Source organism: Alligator mississippiensis, chromosome 3 (genome assembly GCF_030867095.1).
Source record: "Alligator mississippiensis isolate rAllMis1 chromosome 3, rAllMis1, whole genome shotgun sequence".
NCBI lineage: Eukaryota > Metazoa > Chordata > Crocodylia > Alligatoridae > Alligator > Alligator mississippiensis.
Genome location: NC_081826.1, coordinates 196,282,904 through 196,307,468, shown reverse-complemented (window position 1 = coordinate 196,307,468; position 24,565 = coordinate 196,282,904). Strand labels below are relative to the sequence as shown.

General features: G+C 37.7%; 1 long non-coding RNA gene across 1 annotated transcript; it reads left to right on the top strand.

The window, feature by feature from the left end:
- Positions 1 to 1,450: 1,450 nt before the first annotated feature.
- Positions 1,451 to 24,565, top strand: LOC109280741 (uncharacterized). The gene is made up of 3 exons (XR_002087149.2): positions 1,451 to 1,765; positions 7,514 to 7,579; positions 23,726 to 24,565. It is a non-coding gene; the product is annotated as an uncharacterized LOC109280741 (long non-coding RNA).

The window sequence follows — 24,565 nt, the reverse complement described above, 5'->3', positions numbered from 1 at the left end:
TTTGGTTAGTACTATTTCCTCTGTTACAGCTCGCTGCCTTTTCTTTTACTCTCTACAGGGTTTGGATTTCTGACACTGGACATAGTGAGAAAGGAGATGCCCGAAGGCCCAGCTGGAGAATGCATTAACTTGATTTCTCCACTGAAGTAGAGGCTGGGAAATTAACATGTTTTCTTAATGCTAACCACAAAAAGACACAAATTCTCTGTGGATCCAATACTTATCTCACACCAGTATAAATCAAGAGTAGCTGCATTTAGGTAGATGAAGTAATAGACTTTACCTGGATAACTATGTTTGTATGATTTAGGATCATTCAAAGTTTGAATTTAGATCAATAAATCTGAAGTCTTACACAAAGTATACCCTCTAATGTACCTGTTTTTTATCCTGTGTGTGACTATCTTCCTACAGAGGTATGATGATACTAATGAATATTTCGCTTAAATATCTCTTGTGTACACTAACGTAATCAGCATATTGTGCTTAATTCCATCTGTAAAAGCAACACATTAGGATTGCAACAAGACCCTTTAGTACTACCTTTTTGCTGTGTTGTGTATTTGTTTTAGATATCTCAGGGAAAGCTGAATTTAACATTTGGTTAACAATACATGCTTACTGTTTTACTGGCATTTTATAGGAGTTCACAAAGAATAATCAGCAGCCATATTCTACCAAATATAAATGGAATTTTGGTTGACAAAAAGACCCATGTCAATAAACTGTGAGCATTTGGACAGGATGTGAAGGACAAGGTAAAGACAACTCCTGGTGAGACAGCATTGTACAGATTTTGGAATCTGAGCTGTTCTTCTCTGAGTGCTGAAATATTTCCTGACAAGAATCAAGAATCCAAGTTTCACACAATGCTGGATTTTTAAAAATATTTATTTGATCCATCTTTGTCTTTTATTTAAAATGAGGAGAAAAACCACACAATCCTCCCACTACCAACTTTGCAGTATAACTGTATCTCGCTTCTGTTTTCCTTTCCCCATTCCCTTTAAGTTGTAATTTGATCTTTTCCAACTCAAGATCTCTTTCTGGCTGTCCCCTCTCCCCCTCCCCTTCTCTCATTAGTTTAACTTGAGTTAATTAGAAATAGTAGGCAGCCCTCAATCTGTTATGTGTTAAAACAGAACAATCCAAAACAGGGAGGCACAGACACAACTATGTGATTTCATTGTCTAGGGGAGACAGAAAGCCAGTGGGGCTTCTCTTATCAAGTCTAACATCTTCCCAATGGTTAATCCAACTGGCATTAAAATGTTCCGCAAATACAGATTTAGGATAACAATCTTTCCATGTTTCCTTTTTTTTATTTCATTGTTGGCAAAAATAAGTGAATTGGATTGACATGGAGGTGATGGAGGAAGAGAAATGGTCTACACGTCAAAATGACAATGTATATTACATAGTTAACAGAATGAGTGGTACGTGCAATAATTCTGGTTATTTTCATCTGCTCTGTTGTACAATAAGTTCCTTTTTTATCCAAGTATATCATTAAGATCTCTCCCAATTCAGTGCAGATTAAATGTTTGTTTGAAGGATCACTTTCTATGAGTAATATCACTTGATAAATGTGGGGCTGAAGTAATAATCTAAGTATTCACTTGTTGCTATTACTGCTTGTGTGTATATATATAGAGAGAGAGGTCATGCCTAGTGCTGTGACTGTAGTGTTGATCACAGACATTAAGGCAGTGTGCGCTCTGGAAGTGAAGTATAACATCTATGAAATCAAGCTTTGCTTGTAAAGGTAAGGCCTTGGATTCTTGATTGTTTGCATATGATACAGTTTGATTTTGATTAAATGCATACTTCAAAAGGGAAGGCATAACAGGACACATACAGAAATGAATAGTTATTAGCATTTAGCCTTCGAAGAAAACTGATGCCAACTTGTATGGGCTTCCAAGATTCAAGTTTATAGTAATCGTTGAATATAACTACTAGTTTTCTATGTATGTTCATGGATGTAAAAGTAAGTGAAATGTAAGTTTGCAATTTCTGTTAATAATATATTTGGGAAGCAGTAACATTTTTAATATCAATGTATGTATGCTTAAAAATGAAATTAAAAAAATCAATTATTTTTCTAGCCTCTAATATTCAGGAAAGAAAAAGTTACATTGGAGAAACTGCAGTTAAAGATACCACTACATTTGTTAATAAAAGGAAAGAACCATTTTTCCAACTATTTAATTGGTCTAAAAAAAGAGATCACATTTACCCAAATAACCTTGTCTACCTTAGGAAAAGTAACTGACCTTTTCCCCACCATGCTTTTTTTTTTTATTTTTATTTTTTAAGATTGAGCACAAGACTGAAGAGGAATAAGAAAAATTTGAAATGAATGAGAGAGTGAAAGCTTGATAATTAGAAGAAATAAAGGAATAAGTATAGGAAAAGCTTATATAGCTTCTGTGATGCATTCCTGAAAAATGTCCTTTCTTTTAAGATCTTAGGCTAAATTGAATGCATTTGAATAGAGTAATGCTTTTTTACTATATTTATTATACAATGATGTTTTTATAGAAATATATTTTGATATAATTTACACTTTAATGAAGAGAGCAGGATTTGGATTTAGAATTAGTAATCACTTTTACATTTATATATATGTGTGTGTGTGTGTGTGTGTGTGTGTGTGTATCTACCTATGTACCTATATCTATATATATAACATATATTATTACATGTTATAGTTAAGGAAATACTGCAACTTATATCAGTTGAGATTTTGGTAATTAATGGAAAATGCAATTTCCGTTTGCTCTTTACTTCTTTAGATAAGAGTGTGAAACTAAATAGACAATGACTGAAATGTTAGAAATCACAACATTTGGGCTAGACAAAAATACAGGATATTTTGAAATAATGAAGTAAATGAGATTAAGAATGTTAAGAAACTCTTTGTCCTATCAATTCCAATAAACCGTATGCCATAAATATAAACTGTATGTTAGTATTACAAAAAAACCCCAAATATACACATTTTAAGAATTAAAATGAATGAAGTTTACTGACCAACTGCATTTTTATAGAGGCAAAAAACTTCCCTTTTAATAAAGTAATTTATTATTGTTTATACTTGCTGTTTAAGGCTTCTTTGCCCCTCTCCCCAAATTTATACTGCTTTTGGAGTAAACTTTCATACTCTTAGGATAGAATTTAACTTTCTATTTCTACAAGTTTTCTGCCTATAGAAGGTTTCCATAGAAGATACTGAAAGTGTCCTATTCAAAGAAGAGCATGCAGAAACCTGTTAGGAGGATGGGAGCCAGGGATCAGGGAACACTTATAGTTCAGGAAAATAATTTCCAAACACAATGAATTACAATAAATAGTTATTGCAGGTGAATTAAGTGGTGCTACTTAAGATGGAAAAACATATAAGGGAGAAAAATGACAATTTAAAATATGATTTATTGATTACCCATATAATTAGACCTGATCCTAGTTTCCCTATCAACTCAAAACTTCATCTGGCAGTGCTTAGTACATGCAGTATGCAGGATCAGACCTATTATTGAAACAAATATGCTTTTCTAATGACAGAATAGCAATTGAACTTTAAAAGAGATATGTGGATTGTTTATATAGCATAAAAATCAGTGGGATGTACAGATTTGTGCAAGTGTTTTAGAATCTATGACACTTAAACCTTCACGCTTAACCCTTACAAGCTTCTAGAATGTGTCCATCTGCCCGTTTTATCCTACTTACATTTCACTTTGCTACAAAGAGGAAGCCACCATTTTTCCTGGATCAACAGATTTGCTAATAGAAGCTGCTTCAAATTGTTCAGGTGAGCTGGTAATATAAACCCATCTGTCAAAAAAAAGGATTGAGTTTATTGTATTTCATTTTACATCATTCTTTTGTTTAACAGTGATATATATCAAAACTATGGTATTTTTACACCTGGTATTATGCTAGAATTTAAGCATTTCAGATGAAAAATATAAAATGATGACTAGGTAGAAGATGGTGTTTAGCTACCTTTACACAACAATATGCATATATATTTAGGCTTAGTGTTTAAAAGATGGCATTACAATAACATATAATATTGGCACCTGCGAAACATTGTGAATCTAAGAAGTCAGGCAAGGCGTCCAGAAAGTATAACAATAACGAAGCTCAGTGTTCAAGTTGTAACATCATACTTCTTAACTAAAATTAATATGTTTTAATGTTAATTATGCAGCACATCTCCAGTAATTAAACAGATTCCATTGTATGTGCCACTTCAAAAGCATAGAGTATATTTACCAGTTTGCCAGTTTTCACAGAGGGCAAAGGATTAACTGATCTGAATGAAGTCATACATTTTAATATGTTAACAAGTACAAAGGATTTGATAAATCACGATTTTTCAAATTATTTATTGTAAACTGAAATATTTATCCAGTTTTGAAGTGTTCTATCTTTAGCAATGGAAATGTCTGTTGTTTTTGGAAAGGTTTCAGTGAGGAAAATAAAACAACACTTTATTCCACAATGTTCATGTATCTTTAAATGATTGCCAGAACATATGAACCCATCTTGAAGAAAGTGGGCATCTAGAATATTCTGTTTTCTAGCACATGCTACCAGTACTAATAAAAGCTAACTTTAGTGAATTAAGGAACTTTTTTCAGATTGCAGAAAAGGATCATGTAGAACTATTTGATTTTCTGAAACATGGTTAATAATGAAAATGTATTTTCCATAATCAATTAATTAATTTACTATGGTAAATAATGGACACATTTGAAGCTATATTTATTTGCCAAATGTTGTCAGTTTTGTAAAATTCAAATATATTTGTGAAAAACTTCAATGGCTAGAACATTTCCCAAGCAAAATATCCATAATTAATTTAGTAATTATTCCTGCAAGTCTAATCAACAGTCAAAGGTCAAACCATTTGGGGTTATCCATAAATATAATGCCTTTTACTGAATGAATCATCAGCACATGTTATGCAATAAGCCCTACTTCTTTATTCAGTATAACATTTTGGATTGAGTATTGCTTTGATTGACTGTATCTTAGGCTTTCTGTTAAAACTTTATTGCATTTATGTTCACCATTATGTATTCAATAATGGTAGCAAGGCCAGACATTGATGGGAACAAGATCAATTTCTCTACCTTCATAAACAATAAATATACAAAAACACTAGATTCATTATTGACTATCATTTAAATTAATTATGTTTACATCCATAACAGCACTGTAATGGCACAATCTACTTATCATAATCCAATCTAATACCCATGTAATGCCCTGTTATATGTGGCATCACAAACTGATTTACAGAGGGAGTCAATCATAAGGTTAATGTGGTTAAAAGCCTCATATATTTTGCCTTCCAGAGCTCCGTATGTTGAATATCCTTCCTTCAAAAAACTGTTGTCTGATTAAATATTTTTAATTGCATTACGTGAACGGAAAATGTTTTCTTCTCCAAACACTGAACACTTCTAAACTGTGAATACTCAATACACTTATATCAGTGGTTCTCAACCTTTTTAGACTCAAGACACCCTTCCTAAGGCTCAAAGCACCCCATAAGGAAATGTCATCTGTTTTCACTTTTTTTTTTTTTTTTTTTTACTATAGACAAATCATAGAACAATTCTTCTGTTGAAAAGAACTCAGAAAGACCACAATGGGTCAGAATGTGTTTGCTATTTGAATTTTCTGGGTTTATCTTGTGAATCATGCTAGCATACCTAACTGTGCTAACAGTGGGTGATATCCCACAGCACCCTTAGAAAGATCACAAGGCATCCCCAGGTGCTGTAGCCTCTTGGCTGAGAATTACTCAGTGTGTCTACACATGGGCTTTAATGTGAATTAGCCTATTTTAATTCACATTAAAGTGTCACTAAAAAACCTATGCTATTTAGTTAATGCACATTAAAATAGGCTAATGCTCATTTGCTTAGTATCTCTGGGCACTTACCTATACATGTGTATCAAGACTGCTCCAATGTGCTGTAATTACAGCATTTTGGAGCAGACTCAGTTAATCAAGTCTGCTGGAGCATGGAAATTACTGCGCTCCAACACACTCCAGCATCACATGCATCAGCATCCCCACGTTGAAAAATGGCAGCAGCAGGGCACTTTAACCAAAGCTCATTTGAACAGCTTTAGTTAAAGTGCCTCATCACCATTTTTCAGCATGGGGACACTGATACATGTAAGACTCTAGGTCAGGCTTGTCCAACATACAGCCCACGGGCTGCCGTGTGGCCCTCCAAGCTGTTTTCTGAGGCCCGAGGTGCTGCAACAGGAAATGAAAGTAAACACTGTACTTTCATTTTGGGGGGTGATGTGATATCGCTTTCTGTGAGGTCTTTGAATATGGCTTACCGACCCACTGGGTGATAAAAAGTTCATGATCCAGCCCCATATTCAAAAAGGTTGGACACCCCTGCTCTAGGTGCTTTAATTAGAGCAGCTCTTGGAGCTAGTTTAATTAAAGCCTCCTTTCCCCCTTCCCCTGCGCCTAGTGCAGATTTAATTAATACCACACTCTGGGAGCCTCCTACATCTTGTGTATCGTCACCCCCACACTTAAAAATGGTGGGGGCATTCATTGAATGCACTTTAGTTCAAGCACCCCAGCCACCATTTTTAAACACGGGGATGCTGATACATGAGACGCAGCAGTGCTTTAATTAGAGCGGCTTTTGGAGCCACTCTAATTAAAGCACTGCCTCCCCCCACCCTCCAGCCCTGGAGCATGTGTGAAAGTGTTCTTACAATGGAGGTACTAGATATAATCTGCATTAACTAAAGTGCATTAATGTACATGTAGCCATGTCCACTGAGCTTTCCTTTTGTCTTGCCACTAAGCAGCAACAGGATTAATAATCTGCCATGACTTTGCATGAACTTTCATGACTTTTATGGATAGGAGGCACTCTCTCTAAGTATTACAATTTTTCTTCCTCTTCATTGCAAATTACAGCACTTGTATCTCATAATTTTCTTTCAGAGAATAGACATTTTGTAATTTTTCTAAAAAAAATGTCAAGTGGATAGGAAAAAATAGGAGAGGTATTTCATAACATTGCATAGACATGCTGGTGTTCTATTAATATTATACCTTATGATTGACAATCCTACTGAATTAGCAATAAATTATACAGAGAAAAAAGTATTCAATACTGACAATGTAGATTTCTTTATATGATTAATAAATCATGTAGTCATATCCATGCAAATGTATTATTACTATTATTTTAATCATTTTTGTCGTCATCATGTATACAGCACAGGCATATCTGCAAAATAAAAATGGTCAATTTCTGCTCCTAAAACCTTATGGTCTAAATGAAATTTTACACAGTGATGGATGACAAATTGTGGGAATGGAGAATGTTGAAAGATGATGAGTTTCTGTGTAAGGTCAATTATCTTTAATGTCATACAATCATTTTTAGCTTTAGTTTTGATTTAAAATACTTCAAAACAAATCACATATATATATTTGGCTTGGCAGATGGGGTCCAAACTGAAGGACAGATGGGATGATAGCAAAGAAATACTACCTAAAAGAATTAATCAGGTAAAGAAATTAAAAGGAAAGTGTAAGTCAGCCTGGTTACTGAGGTCAGAGATGATAGCCCATCATTGGGTTGACTTCAAACGAAGTATTTGTGGGACAGGAGGAAAACAGGTTGCCAAATTTACAATTTTTATGTAGCTCATGATCATGAGGGTGGTCAGACACAAGTTAACAAAAGAGGTAGATATATTAAGGGCCTTGGAGAAGGCAAGACATTTGAATGTAATATAGTAGATCATGCATCAATGGAAGGACCCAACAATGGAAATGATCTGATTGGAATAAATGCCAAGGAAAATTATTTAGAAATTGCTGTTACTGTGAAACTCTGGTCCTTATAATGGTTTTGGAATTGTGGTATATTTTTCTCTTTTTTGGCATGACATGGATGTTATGGATATGTATGCCCTGAATGACACAGAAGGGATGAAAAAGAGTCCAATCCTGTTTTCAATTAGATCAGTAGGAAAAGGACTGGGCCTATGGGTTGCTAACATTGAATCATACTGAAAATAGTTCTAACTTGGGAGTATTTCTCTACAAAAACTCACATTACCTATTGCAATGTCTTAAAGCTTTTCATTTTGTTTTTGTTTCATTTGATAATTTGGGACATATGCAGGCGACTGTATATTTTAGCTCCAGCCAGGGCAGATCTTCTTCACTTTCTAAATACTTTCTCTATATTCATTAGCCTCCATAATTTCAGTTTGCAGAGTGTTTCATAAACCTCCTTCTCCCTATCCCTTTTGCTTTTTTTCCATTTTAATTTGTTAGGTATTTTCATTTATGTTTCAATAAGTCCCAAAACCACATGAAACTGGCTTGTAAATGCAAAGTATTGCTTAGATTTGAGGTTAATTTTTCAGTCTTTCTCAGTACCCCTAGCAAAAGAGCAGATTCATACAAAGCTCATTCCATGTTTGCATGAAACTTGGTATGGCATAGGATTATGAGCCAGGGCAAAACTAGTCTGAATTTCAGGATAGTTACAGAAGTCGTGCATATTCTTGCAAGACTCAAACACAGACATTGGGAGTTTGGCAAGATGGATAAGCATGAAGGTAGATCACATGCTAACCTTGACTATAAGTTTTTAGCCTGATATGTAATCTCTACTGTACACAGCTTTTTTCAAGGAAGTTTCCAAAATTTTAGGTTATCAAAAGAATGTCCATGTTTGATGGATATTACTTCGTAATCACCTCTGACTGACTTTTGCTTTTCTATTTACTCCATAGCCTGCCGATGTTGTAGATAAATTACATTTAGTTCATCATGATCATCATCTAGCATTTTGACTATACGTGTCAAAATTACATACATTAGATAACTATACATATACATGCATAATCCATATATTTTTTGTAATTTCATTTAGCATAACCATAGTTATTGCACATACAACATAACCTTGTCACTCACACTCTAAACAGCAGAATTAGAAGTACAATATGGTTTGCATACTCAACAAGCCTCAGCTGGAACTTTAAGAAGTGCACTGAAATCATATGAACATGCACCATTTTTTCTTGGGAGTATGCAAACGGAATCTCTCTCTTTTTATTTTAAACTTTAAAAAATATAGTAAGCTCTCTAGGGATTTGTTTTGGGTCTGCATTTGTTTCCCTTCTTGCAATGCTTGGGCAGCTTCAGGCAGATAATGTTACCTACAAATAGCAATAAAAGTGTTTTATTTACATTCTTAATTATATAGATTACCAGTGACCTGAATCCAGTGCTGATCAGAACATGCTTAGGAGTATTATCCTAATCAAAATTATGTACAGTTTAACTAGAACAGAGTAAAATATACAGTGTTAAATCAAAAGTCACTCTCATTTCTTAACTATGTGTTTTGGAGAGAAAAACAGATCTTGTTTTTACAGCACTTCTAAAAATAAAAATGAAAAAGGAAGAAATATTAACATTGCAAACAATATTTAAATAATCACTTGTCTTAACACTTGAAAAATGAGTGTAGTTGTATTGGCTCTGATAAATGGTCTAGATAAAATGTGTTACGCTGTGTTGAAATATATATGAAAACAGGGAAAGGGAGTTGTTTTCACATCCAAGGCTTTTGTAACTAAAGAACATAATTTTTCCCTATCACACAGGCCTATAAAGCATAATAGACATTTTGTAAAATCAATTAAGGCTGTCTTTGAAACAAAGTTTAATGTAGGGAAGACTGAAAACTACTTGGCAGCAGTTGTTACCAGTAATGCAGGTTAATGACTAACAACTTCAGGCCTGATTCTGATCTCATTCCCACCAGTTTTATCCAAGTGCAACTCTACTGATTCAAGTGGAAGTCAGTCAAGAAGTGAGAAAGGTGATATGTGATTATATACATATATAATCACATATCACTTTTGTGTTTTTTTAACCAAATATATATAAACAAGTTCCTTGACTAACTTCATATATATATATATATATATATATATATATATATATATATATATGGAAAGATTAGTATATATGGAAACATTAGTTAAGGAGCTTGTTTATATATATTTGGTTAAAAAAGCCCAAGTGATATGTGATTTTATATATATATATATATATATATATATATATATATGTGTGTGTGTGTGTGTTTTTAATCAAATGCATATGTTGGGGGGGTTAAACACATACACACATGCACACACGCACTATATCTATATCTGTAATATATAATGTTATATATATCTATAGTGTATGTGCATGCGTGTATGTATGTGTGTAACCCCCAACATATGCATTTGATTAAAAAAAACACACACACACATATACTGAAGTAAACAAGCTCCTTACCTATAGATATATCTATACATATATAGATATATATACACTGTGTGTATGTGTGCAACCCCCCCAACATATGCATTTGATTAAAAAATACACACATACATATGCTGAAGTAAACAAGCTCCTTGACTAACATTTCCAACACCTGAAGAAAAGACTTTTATTTCTTTAATTATTTTCCTAACAGTGAAGCAAAATGTGTCTTTTAAATTAATTTGAAATCACAGCCATGTTCTTTGAATGTTATTATTTTTTCTGTGAAATAGTTTTGAAATCAACAAAAAAAGCCCTGAATTGTTTTATATCAGCTCTAATTTTAGATCTGAAAGTCAATAGCAACATATTCAACATACAGAGATTTCAAATGCATAGGGATTACATTATAGGCAAGGAGTTGGGTCTAGAATTTACTGTAGTTGCTTTTGTAAATTTGCAGGCTGAAAAAAAATTGAGACACACAAAAAAGCAAGTCAGGTATCAGAATATAATGTATGTGTTCGTTTTTTGCTTCTGGACTTCTGTTTTTCCAGTTCCTAAATTTAGAGGGTTTACAGTTTCTTGACTGACTTTTAGAAGTGGTCTTAAATGACAGAGACATATACTTATATTACTTGCTGTAACACATAATCTCTTTGTAAGTATCAATTCAATTAAATGCTGTAAATGTTCAGTCCCTGAAAAACTCCCTGAGAAAACAATTGGAATTGACTGCAATGGAAACAAAAGCAGCATCCAAATTATACTGTATTTCCCAAAAGCACAATGAATCATATGGGGTTTGAATTTTTATCAGCAAATAGATGATTTGTACATCTACTTTGGTTATTTAGAATACAGCATATGTCTGTTCATATACTTGAGTAACTGATATTTCTATTACAGAGTAATAGAGCCACTACCCTTGTATTTAACTTATATAGAACAGTGGGATGACATAATTTTTTATAATAAACCAAAAAAATAGATGGGACTCACTCCACAAAACAAGAAATCTACAGTTTCTCTTTCTCTCTTGGCTCAAATTAAAATTAGAAATTGGTTATTTAAGGTGGCTCCAGATCAGGATTTAGAATTTAATTCTAAACCCCTAAAGTTTTAATGAATCCAAAATCATGATTCAAGCACACCTTCCTTAAAACAATACCGTCTGCAGGCATTCATAGAAAGTGCTCTGGGTTCTGTAAAATATCCAGCAATAGTTTACAGTATTTTTGGTAATCCTCCAGAATACTGCACTCTCAGTATACTGCTAGGAAAATACTTTGACCGTCACAGTTAGTTAATCAGAAAATAATGTCTGATGAAGCCCTGTGACAGGTTAATTCTAATAACAAAGTTCCTATGACAAAGTTAGAATTGTCATAATCCACTTCAAATTTAACAGATTAGGATGCTGATCCCATCATGCCATATTCATATGTGTAAATAACAGAGGTGAAGCCAATCTAAAGAAAGGATAAAGGGTCTGATTCCCTTGTGTCTTTACAGCCCTTTAATGATATTAATAGGGTTACTTCTGATTTATGACACTAAGTAAAAGCAGAATTATACCCTAATATGTCCCTGATAATTACTACTGTATGGAAAACCTTCGGTATTCACGGGTTCAGCATTCGCAGTCTCAAATATTTGCGAATGCCGAACCCGCATTTCAAATACACTTTAAACACTTACCAGAGCTCCTAGGGAGCTCCACGCTTGCTGCCGCCAGGCTCCTGATGCTGCTGTTGGGCTCCCACCATCACCACCAGAGCCATATGCCCCCCCCGCCCCAGCCACCAGGGGCACTGCATTCATGGAGGCAGACTGCGTTCATGAACACAATGCCCTATTCGTGAATGTCACCATTTGCGGGGATCACAGGAATGTATACCCAGAGAATGGCAAGGGTCGCCTGTAATGTATTTAGAATAACTAAAATATTCCAAATATGTAGAACTTTACATTCAAATTATCACTACACAGATTCTAAAATCTTGGCAATTGATGTGAAAGCAAATCAAACAAATGGCGCTGCAAGTTACAACCTTGATGACTATTAGTGTCTAACATTGCTATTACTTCTAATAAAAAAGTGATAGTGATATTTGGATATCTAAATCCCTAATAAATTTGGGAATATAATAAAGATGATAATAAAATGGGGCTTCCTTTTTTATTGTTAGGTATTCATTTAAGTACAGGCCAGCCCTGCTTAGAGTTCTTAATTGGTTCCTGAAAAACTGAGCGTTAAGTGAAACCATGTGTTAAGTGAAACCAAATTTCACTTTCACTTTTCACTTTCTGAAGGCACCAAAATCACTCTAAAGCCATCAAAATCACTTTCTAAAGCCACCAAAATCACCAGAATCAGGGCTGTCAGAATTAGTGTCAGTTTTAGTGGCAGCTGTACGATGCCTGTGAGTGATATAACAAAACTTGCTGAGCGGTAAGTGGAATCAGGTATCAATGTAAAACAAGAGTTATAGTGAAACAACACTAAGTGAAACAGTGTTAAGAGGGGGTTGCTGGTATTTATAAAATACCCCATCAAACTCTCTTGAAAACAGGGAGGGAAGTTGTTTTCACATCCAAGGCTTTTGTAACTAAAGAACATATTTTTTCCTATCACACAGGCTTATAAAGCATACATAGCAATTATGTATAATCAATTAAGGCTATTTAAATCTTGGCTTTGAAACAAAGTTTCATGTAGGGAAGAATGAAAACTACTTGGCAGCAGTTGCTACTAATAATGCAGGTTAATGACTAACAACTTCAGGCCTGATTCTGATCTCATTCTCCTAGTTTTGCGTAAGTGCAACTCTACAAATTCAAGTTGAAGTATTCCTGATTTACACTGATATCAGGTTAAGCTCTTTTATCTGAACATTGTAGCATAAACTCATTTACTTATTCATATGTAGTTTATGAGAAAACTTTAACTCTTCAGTTAATTATTGATGACTCTTGCATCACTGGCAAGTTCAAAGAAGGACCAAGTTTCACCCAGTCATTGTTTAACAGGAAAAATATAGGAACACATTTTCTGGCTCATATTCAAGCAGAACTGTCCTTATTTTATTTACATGTCCTATAGAATGAAACAGGGATTAAATGAATGGCGATGATCTAGTCATAGTTCAACAGAAGCTTCTCCAAGTACTTATAGTAGGCCAAATTCTTCACTTTCATTACTATGCTCAAGTCAAAGGACTTACAGCTGTAAATAATGGTTTGAGTTAATAGAGAATATTATAATAATTAATATTATATTTTCCCCTACATATTATCCTCCCATTATTTTTTTCTATTGCTGAAATTATCTAAATGTTTATCAGAGGAACAAAATTTTCTATTAAATGTGTGATGATAGTTAAAAACCCCTACATAATTTTGTAAGTTTTCTATTAAATGCTATAGTCTCACTAGCATCAAATATTATTTGAATAAAGACAACACGTTTTGTAGTCCTGCTTGTAAATCATAAATACATTGATTTCTTTATGTTTCGTGTGACTAATCCTGCAAATACCTGTCATAGTATTTGATACCATGAGAACTCCCATTGATATCAAAGGGATTATATGGAATAGCATGTTCTTCCAAAGCCAACCAACTTCTGAAGCAGACAGCAAATGTCATTTCTTGATGGATTGGCCAACTGTGTCACGCTGGCTTCATCAAGCCAAGGAGTTAGTCATAACTAGCGGGTGACACTGGCTCCCAAAGTGATTTCCTTCATCTATCTCGATTATTGTTGGCTAACCTGTGCACCTGGAAATCTCTCGTATTGCTTCTGCTTGCATCTGAAAAGTATTTCTATTGCTACCCATGTTCACAATATGGGAAGTAAGAGGCCAGGGGACCCATAATTTATTGAGTATTTGGTTTTCTATTGTACTTTCTGGAAGATGGTGCCTTCTATTTACCAATTCTTGGTAATAATTTATGTTACCAATTATTCCTTTATGTGTTTCAACTTTTTGTGCATTCCTTGTCAATGTGCAAAGAAGTTGTGAAATGAAGTAGGAGATCCAGCTTTTTAATCTGTGCATGCAAAGTAGGGAGCAGTAGTGACATTTTAAGAAAGTGAAGCTTCTAGAGCAATATGAATGAGGTAGCCCTAAAGTGAAATTACTGAATTCTAGAAAAAGTCAGTAGGATTGGATATAGACCTGGGCCTCCACATCAGGAGCCTGAGCAAGGGGAAATCAGCAGAGAACCACTAAAGAAAACCGTAGAATCATAGACTTAAATCACCCAGTGGCTCTCCAATCACATTAGCCAATTCCCTCAGTAGACCTCAGTTGCATTGCATCTAGCTTCATGGAATTGCAGACATCCAGCTTTTCCAAATAGTCCCTAACCTGCTGTTTTGCCACTGTCTGCTGTTCACCTCCTCCCCAAACTGAGCTGCCAGATGCAGTCGTCTGGGAGCTGACCTTGCCTGTGAAGACTGACGTAAAAAAGACATTGATTAGTTCAGCCTTTTGCACATCATCTGTCACTAGGTTGTCTCCCCCATTTGGTAAGGGTCCACACTTTCCCTAATTTTCCTCTTGTTTCTGACATACTTGTAGGAAACCCTTCTTTTTAGCCTTCACTTGCCTTGCAATTCCAATTGTGCTTTGATCTTCCTGATTTCACCCCTGCATGCCCAAGCAATACAACTCCCTAGTCATTTGTCCAATTTTCTACTTGTACGTTTGCTTTTTGTGTTTTAGCTCACCAAAGAGCTCCTTACTAAGACAAGCTGCCCTTCTGCCATACTTGCTAGTCTTTCTGTGCATTGGGATGGTTCATTCCTGTGCCTTAAGTAAGGTTTCTTTAAAATACAACCAGCTCTCTGGACACCTTTTCCACTCAGACTGGTCTCCCAGAGGGATCCTGCCCATCAGCTCCCTGAGTGAGTCAAAGTATGCTTTTCTGAAGTCCAGGGCCTTTACTCTGCTGCTCTTCATCCTTCCTTTCCTCTGGATCCTGATCTCAATAATCTTGTAGTCACTACTGCCCAAGTTCCCATCTGCTTCTACATTCCCCACCAGGAAGTTGTCCCCAACTCACTCTTAAAACTCTCAGGTCTGCCTGCGTACTGCTGCATTGCCCTCCCAGCAAATGTCAGGGTGATTTAAGTCCCTTATGAGAACTGTGGCCTGTGATCAGAAAACTTGGACTAGCTGTCTGAAGAAAGCCTTATCTACTTCATCCTCCTGGTCTGGTGGTCTATAGCAGACACCCAACATGATATCACCCTTGTTGCTCTCCCTTCTGACCCTAACCCAGAGACTGTCATCAGGCCTATCTCCAGTTTCAGACTGGAGCTCTGAGCAATCATATAGCTCTTTTACAAACAGTGCAACTCCTCCTCCTCTGTCCTCCTCCCCTGTCTGTCCTTTCTAAGCAGTTTGTGCCCATCCATGACAGTGCCCCAGTCATACAAGCTATCCCACCAAGTCTACATTATTCCAACCATGTCATAGTTCCACGGCTGTGCAAGGACTTCCAATTCCTCCTGCTTGTTTCCCAGGCTCCATGCATGGTAGAGACATCTGAGGTAACTAGCCAATTGCCTTACATTCTCAGGAAGAATAAGAAGGCTTTGCTTGTTGCCTCCTCTTGCTTATGCTTTTTCCAGGTCACCCACTTACCCACTTACCTCAGGGCTTTGGTGTCCATCCCCCAGTGAATCTAGTTTAAAACCTTCCTCAGTAGGTTAATGAGACTGCCTGCAAAGATGCTGTTCCCTCTCTTCATCAGGTGGATCCCATCTGTTCTTAGAAATCCTTCTTCTTTAAACAATGTCCCACAGACTAAGAAGCCAAAACCCTGCTGGTGACACCACCTGTGCATCAACTCCTGCCTGGGCCTTTACCTTTGAATGAAAGGGTTGAGGACAATACTATCTGAGCCCTGTCCCCTTCACCCTTGCTCCCAACACCTTTCAATCTGTTCAAGGTCCACTCCCCCCTCAGTAGTATCATTGGTGCTCACATGGATGAGCAGCATGGGGTAGTAGTCAGAAGGCTGGATGAGTCTTGGTAATCCTTCTATGAGTTCCCAGATCCAAGCTCCAGGCAAGCAACAGACCTACTGAGACAAGAGGTCAGGCAAGCAGATGGATTTCTCCATCCTCTGCAGAAGCAAGTCTCCAACCACCACCATCCATTGCTTCCTCTTGATGACAGTAGTCTCAATCCAGCAGTTTTGGGGATTCCTGGTGTGGGTCCTAGAGGTGTCCTACATTGAATCGATGAAGTCCACAGGCAAAGGATTCTTTGGAGTCTTGTCATCTCCTCCTATAGCTCTCTTGCCTGCTTCTTGAGGGACGTGACTCAGAGGCACCATTCACATCACAGGCACACCCCCACCTGGTTGTAACTGGAAGAAACCTGCAAGCTGCAGACTCCACAGTGCCAAACCAAACCCCAGGTGGAATCCTCAATGGTGAGCAGTCCTGCCTGGGCAGGTACCTCGCAGGTGCAAGCAGAGGAAGAGCTGGCAATGGCAGTGGCTCTAGCATTTTGATGTCCTCCAGCCATTTTTCTGGGTCTTTTAATCTGCCACCTCTCTTTTCCTGCCCCTCTCTCCAAACAGACCTTCCCTATCAGACTCTCATGTAACTTGACCTATCCACTGCCCCTTGGTCCCAAAAGGTTCCCTTGTCTCTGCTGACCTGCTTCCTCTCACTAAGCTTACAGTGAAGAAAGGTGAAACGTGAAATATGTCACCATGAGTATCAAAATTTCAAATATGGTCATCAAACACCACATATTTAGGTACCAAAATAAAATCCTGATTTTCAGATGTACAGAATACTCCAAATTCCTACTAAAGACAGAGAAAGTTGCTCAGAACCTTCAAAAAACAGGCCACTTTTTCTTGAATTTTTAAATCTTATAACAGGAATGGATCATTTATGTTCCCTTCAAATCTACTTTGAACTATTATTGGTCCTCACTTTCAGAGGCTACCTCCAGGACATGGACAGGAAGAGTATTTGGCATCAAAGCTTAGATGGCCACTAATGGCATAAATTAGATGCTCTGTTGCACATGCCTACCCACTAAGACCTGGATAGCAAATGATAACTCATATGCTATTTAATAGATGGTGTAACGTAGATTTACAATGTGATTTACAATGTGACAAAGCTGTTTAAACTTTTTCTTACTTTTCAAACTATCTCCCACAGTGATGTAACTTTCTGTCAGTAACAAAACACAATACACTTAAATCACTGACAATTTCCATTTATAAATCCTCTGTGCTCCAGACTCTGAAGGATTAACTCTGTTAATCCTTACAGTTTTGCACAAAAAATAGATTTAGTTCAATGGAGTTCATTTCCATATGTTTTGCATGGCAGTATTAGCGGGCCCTATTATCTAGCTTTAAACTATCTGATATTGAGCTGTCTATAAAATGGATGGAATCTTGTGAAGGATTCTGCACCAAATATTTCCTGCACCAAGGGTGGTTCATCAAAGCTTAGAGTAATTGTAAAAGTTTATTTATCTGACAAAACAGTTTTCATTTTTTTTTGCCTTATAGTTACATATGCCTATAGACTTAAAACTTACAGGTTTTGAGACAAGTACTTCCTGCATTCTCAGAACACATGAATTACAACCAAAAAAAAAATAGACACAAGTAATCCACAAGTATGATCCTTGCCTTATCTCACATCTGGAGCACTAAGAGTTAAATATGTTCTATCTTATATGTTTTGTGCAACTAAACACTTCGATTGGGCTACTAAAGGATGCTAGTTTGCTTCCTGCAAAGGCAAAAAATGAGACACACTGGGCACAACTCAATGAGATGTTTATGGCGCAGTAGACTAATTAGCTATGCAGGAAATGCCATGCTTCTATACGTGTATGCCTATTTGGCTGGGGTAAACTAATTTATTCTGCAGCAGGATAGTACTTGTATTTACTTTGCAGGAGCACATGTATAGACACTGCCCCATCTGGCTGAGGCACAAGGATGCTTCAGTGTCAGGGTTGCCTGCTGGATACCCCATACTGAAGCACCCTCATGCCCCAGCCAGCCCCTCTGCAGCATGTTGAGCTGAAGGGAGGAGCCTGTGGCTCACAAACTGATCTCTGGGGTCCCCAGCTAGCCAGGGATGCTCGAACCTGGATCAATGTGCTACGGTCCCAGGCACACATACAAACAGTGTGCCAGGAACAATAAACTCTTGAAAAATAAGACCCAGAGTTTATTCCTTCGCATAAATATGCATGTGATGAGTCCACTGTGTAGATGAGTCCACTGTGTTTTATCTTGAAATAACCAATCCTTTGATGAGGTTTTTTCAGCTAGCATATAACTCTCCTTTATATTTTACAAGCAATATTTGATTCCTGCTTTAGTCATGTTAATGCAATGCTGTATATGTAGAAAACTGAAAAAAAAATCTTCCTATAATCCTGAAGTTTGTATTGGAAGGACTGAAAAAGCCAGTGATAAAGTTAGCCATTTTCTTGTTCCACCCACCCTCTATATGCTGGAGGAAATCCAGGGCTCTCCTGTAGAAATATGTAAATTGACTCACCCAATCTTTTTTGAGGCAGAAGGCATCTACCTCTGAAAGATGTAATTCTTAAATAAAAAAATACGTGTACTCCACTTCATGCATTCAAATTGTGTCCACTTAAAATAAGGTAGGAAATTGAGACTATTAGATTCAGTCCCCTCTGGCATCAGTTTCTTGGAGACAGCTATTAGACAGATTTTACAAATCACTGTTTTCTTATTATTTCTGACCTGTGGAGGTAAGTAGAATAATAAATTACTATGGCTTGTAAGGCATCATAAAGAGGGCTTGTTCTAAGATGTGAACCAAAAGATTCTGAGAGATAGATTAAGCCAAAAAGAAGCATATAAACAAATTATACCACTATGATATGTCTGTAACTCTATGTTGTGTGTCTATAAATGTGTAAAAATGTGTGTGGTGTGTGCATAACATATAACAGAATTCTCTGAAAGCATTTGTTTCTTGTATTTTTTGGTTAAAAAAACCCCTCAAATATCCCAAGAGGGCACTGTTTATAATGTTCATAATTAACAAGACAAGTCACATTGTGAAAAGGATAGATGCAAGTGTGAAGGTACATCACATTCCATCTAACCACATTGTGTAAGACAAATCTGATGCAGTTATATAAAATGAATGATGTATGTGATTCGCCATAATTAAATACTTAAGTACAGTGCATTGACTCCAGGTCCACTACAGGAATTTCTGGTTTGTCTGTAAGAAGACACCTCTTTTAACACGAACCTCACCCTTAATCATGCTACCTTCTAAAATGCATTCACTTTTGGATTTGTATTGTTCATGATTAAGATTATGGGTTTCTGAAAAAGAACATATCTTGGCTTTCAATTGGATGACTAAAACTGATTTTTTTTATGTGTTCCTCTCATTTTTAAAGGTTGATTTATACATTGATTTATAATATGATCATGTTTTGGATAGCCACTGTAAACTGAGTTGGGCAATGTTGAAAACTTGGATTTTAATTAATAACAAGTGATCTGGTACATGCATTTTTTATGCGTTTGAAAAATTAACCCTTGCTAGTCATAATTTGAAGATAATATTTCACTGAATGAAGATATTTTCAGTTCTTAGAAAACAAACAATACAGCACCAAATGCAAAAGGCCTATTTCTAATTGTTCCAATTGTTTACAAAAAACAAGGGGATTTTGGCAGCTAGAAGTGGTTCCCATGTTATGTTTCATCAATTGTGGGTTTAGAAATCTTTATGCTGCTTGGATGGGATAAGGAGGGAAATGTTTGGGATTAAGAGGAGATCTGGAAATGTGAAGGACTCAAATTATTTCCAGTCAGTGTTTTTGAGATCTAGGAGATGTGTAGGGATTCATTCAGACATGAATGGACTGCTTGGGGATGATGTTTTTAATGTATTTTCAAAAAGAAGAATTTATATCTCTTCCCATGAGAGGTTCATAATATGTGTATTTCTCTTTTTTTTCAATATATGAAGAAATTGGAAAGCAAAATTTTCAGTATTGTTAATAACTGAAGGGGAAAATAGTACACTGATTATACAACTTTCAAACTGTATATGATCTTGGATGAACACTGAAAGAGAGTAGTATAAAAAGGTCAAGCAGAGTTTCCAATCTTAGCAGATGACCCAACATTTACTCTAGGCTACACGCATAATTGTATCAATAGAAGATCACAACTCCCCCTTCCCCACCTTCCCAGTTAAAAGTCTCTGCAACAATCTCTCAGCATTTCTTATGCAATGAAATACAGCAAGTGATAGATTTCAGTGACACTGCAAAATATGAAGCTGTAGGCCAAGTGTATTGTAAGGCAAACAGTGGAATGCCAAGTCTGTGTCTAAGTGCCTATAACTGAAGGCCAAGTGCTTATGCTGGTGGTATCTCACAGTGTTACCACACCTGAGATATGTAATTTGTAGGGCTGTCAATTAATTGTGATTAGCGTGCATGATTAATGCATTAATCATTGTTCGCATTATTATTTTTAATGAATTAATCATGCATGTGGTCTTGGAGCCCATGCCTGGGCTCTGCTCCACTGCTGTCACCGCTGCCTCCAGTCTGCCTCATGGGACAGTGGTGGCAGTGCAGAGGACTTCAGGGCAGCCTGGGTACAGGCTCCAGGCAGCTGCAGCAGGGTGAGAGGGGCCTGTACAGACACAGACATAGACAAGCAGTCACAGTCTGCATATAACCAGGAATGTAGCCTGGTGGCATGCAGAGCAGCACCCAGCAGGCAAGTCTGTGAAGGAGAAGGGGTGTGAGGGAGGGAAGGTGTATAGGGGGGCAGATCAAGGCCCCCATGGTGAGGTAGGAAGTGGGGCAGAGGCGGGGCAGGGGCTGGGGTGAATGGGGCCCCAGGGCCAGGGGCAGGTCATGGGATGGAGCCACAGCTTGTCCAGGGGCATGGGGGGGTTCCTCCAGCTGTGCACACCCCTGGGAGAGGCATGAGGGGCACTTGTCCCCTGGATTTGTGCGTGGGGTGGAGGTAGGCTGCTACTGTGGGCTACGGCTCTGCACCCCACTGCCTTTGCCCTGGGAGTTGCGCACTGGCTGTGCTGCATCCCCTGCCCACCCAGCAGCGGGAGGCACAGCATGGCATCACATGACTCCCAGGGCAATGGTAGCAGGGTGAAGAGCCCTGACCCTGCAGGCTGCTTCCACCCCATGCACACATGGGGGGCACATGCCCCCCATGTATCACATGGGGGTGAGTGCAGCAGTAGGAGCACCCCACCCCTGACCCCCTCCTGGGATAAGCCGTAGCTCCATCTCGCAACATGCCCTGGCCCCAGGGCCCCATTCACCCCAGCCCTTGCCCCTGTCTCTTCCCCACTTCCTCCCTCACCATGGGGACCTTGATCTGCCCCCCTCCACCCCTTTCTCCCTCATTCACCTTCCCCGCCACGTACTTACCTGCCAAGTGGGGTGTGTGTGTGTGTGTGTGTGTGTGTGTGTGTGTCTGCCTCTCATTCCCAAGCCACAGCCCCCCAAACCCTGCTGCTGCTTCTCACTCCAGACCTATAGTACCTAACATTCTGACAGGGTATTCAGGAACCCAGGCTCCAAACCCTATGTGCACACCCACAGCCCCCCACACCTTCACAAATTCCCCTCCCCCCCCCCGACACCCTGCAACCATGCAAAGTACCTGAGGACTCTTCAGCCTGTAGAAGCGAAGGCTGAGGGAGGATTTGGTGACTGCCTATAAGTATATACAGGATGTGAATCAGGAGCTGGGAGAACATCTGTTCACCAGGACACCCCAAGGGAAGACAAGGTCTAACAGTCACAAATTCCGGGAAGACTCTTAGGGTGGACATAAGAAAAAACTTCTTTACTGTCTGTGTCCCCAGAGCCTGGAATAGACTCCCCCCCTGAAGTGGTGCAAGTACCTACTCTGGACACTTTTGAGAAACTTTTGGATGCCTATCTTGCTGGGATCATTTGACCCTGGCTGACTTCCTGCCCCTGGGGCAGGAGGCTGGACCCAGTGATCTTGCGAAGTCCCTTCCAGTCCTAATGTTCATGAAATCTATTAGAAAAGTTGTGAAGGAAAGGGTTCTCACACAGACAGAGATGAGATAACATGTAGGATCCAACAGGGACAAAGGAAAGGGGAGCAGAATATTGTCTAAGATCATTATAGTACATGGAAATATGGTTATGCTACTACCTAAATCAAACCAATAGCCAAATATATAGGAGGTATCTACATTTCTGAAATTTAGAGTGGTGTTTTTAAATGATCAGATTGTGAAGTTTCAGGAGAAAAGGAAAGCTGAGGCACCAGCAAAAGCTGATATCAAGGAGTCTGAGACTTAGAAAAGGCATAAAGAAGTGAGCTGCAGTAACACAGTAGAGAGGACAGAAAGACATTTGACTGGCTTTCAAAAGTGCAAAAATAAAGATTGACTTATAAGAAATAACACTGTGGAAGATGTTCATACATTGAAGAACCAGTTTGATGCAGAAAGAACCAGTTTGATGCAGAAGATGCAGGCAGGCAGGCAGGGCAGAATGGATGTTTGAATCAAGAAAGGACCAAGCTTAAAGATGACACCCTTCTTTCTGTCTCCAAAACACTTTGCTGAACAAAGTTTTCATGAATGTCAAGTGAATTTGACCAAGTGAGGAAGGGGAACTTATTTAGTGAATCTTCACTTTTCATTCAAAGATTTCTATGCCATGAAATCTTTGAAGAAGTTCAGGTTGAAAATACTGAATGGGAATCTACTGGAAAGAGCACAGAATAATATCTTATCAAGTATTTTGCTGATATAGGGAAAAAGGCATGCATCCAGAGGCATTGGGTTATCAGAGAGGTTAAAGGAATTATTGACAATGATGGAAATGTCAAGAAAAAGTTTCAGCAGACAGGACTAGATGATAGGAGAAGCAAAAGATTTAAGATAGTAATGTTTGAAGGGGTCTACACATTGTCAAATGTGAGGGGTGGGAAGATAGGAAGAAGTAGAGGTGTTGTAGTGTAAGTAAATAAAGGCAATCTGGGAGTCAAAGACAGCAAATTCCTCCCTCCTGCCAAAAATCAAGAAGGGAAGGATTAACAGTGTGGAGACAGGAATAAAGGTGTGGAAAAGAAAGTAATGATAACCAGAATCTTTGAAAAGTTGAAAGCTTTTTCACTCTGGGCAGTATCTCCTAAGACTATCTGATGAGATTTCAAATTATTTTAATGGACCCTGAGATGGGATTTATGCAATTGTCTTCCAGGGTATTTTATCTTAACTCACTTGTAATTCTACAAGAGTATACAACACCTCTACTGACTCCTTCCTATCTTGTACTTTAGGCATTCAGAAATGACAAGCATACTATGCTACATGAAAATGAGAGTGTGATTCAGAAGAATGCTGTTTGACAAAGGTGCATTTTTTTCAAGAAACCTGCTGACACTATTGATCAATCTGTTACAGATGTAAGTGGGAAAAGGAAAACTAAGTCATGTGAATTTGTACTGTTAACAGAAGGGCTAACTAGAGAGTGAATGATTTGTGGAGTAATTAAGAAGCAATTTATGCAAAGTTACCGCCTGGGGTGGACTTGACTTGGCAAAGTGTATATTCACATGGCTACTGAAAATCCTGCTTCCCAGATGAAAGTGGTAGTGAACACTCTTTTCTACAGGACACTGTTAGCACACTGTGTCTCCAGTGAAGAAAGCTCATTTAGAATCTATAAGGGAAAACAGATGGAATAAACAAGGGTAGATGTAGTTAGCTGTGTTAGTTGGGTGAAGATCAATCCTGCCTTCTAACAAACTAAAATTCCAAGGCAATTTAGAAATCACAGCAGATCTGTGTACACTGAAAAACAAATCCTACCCTAGTAAACCTTAGATGGGCAATCATCACTTTCACAAGGATGATGGAGGACTTGGAACTCCCTGAAGGTAGAGAAAACCTAAATAGTCAGCAGGAAAAAAATCATAGTGTTGTACCAGTAAGAACTGCAGCACGTTACTCACTCAGGGAGGTCACTGATTGATGTTTGCAACTGCAAAACTCTCCTGATACAAATGAAGCCTAGAGTAAATCAGCAATAGCCATACTTGCCCTGGAGCCCTGTGAGAAACTGTGGCCTTTGCCAGGTGAAATAATCAAAGAGAAGCTTCTATAGCTTCCATATTTGC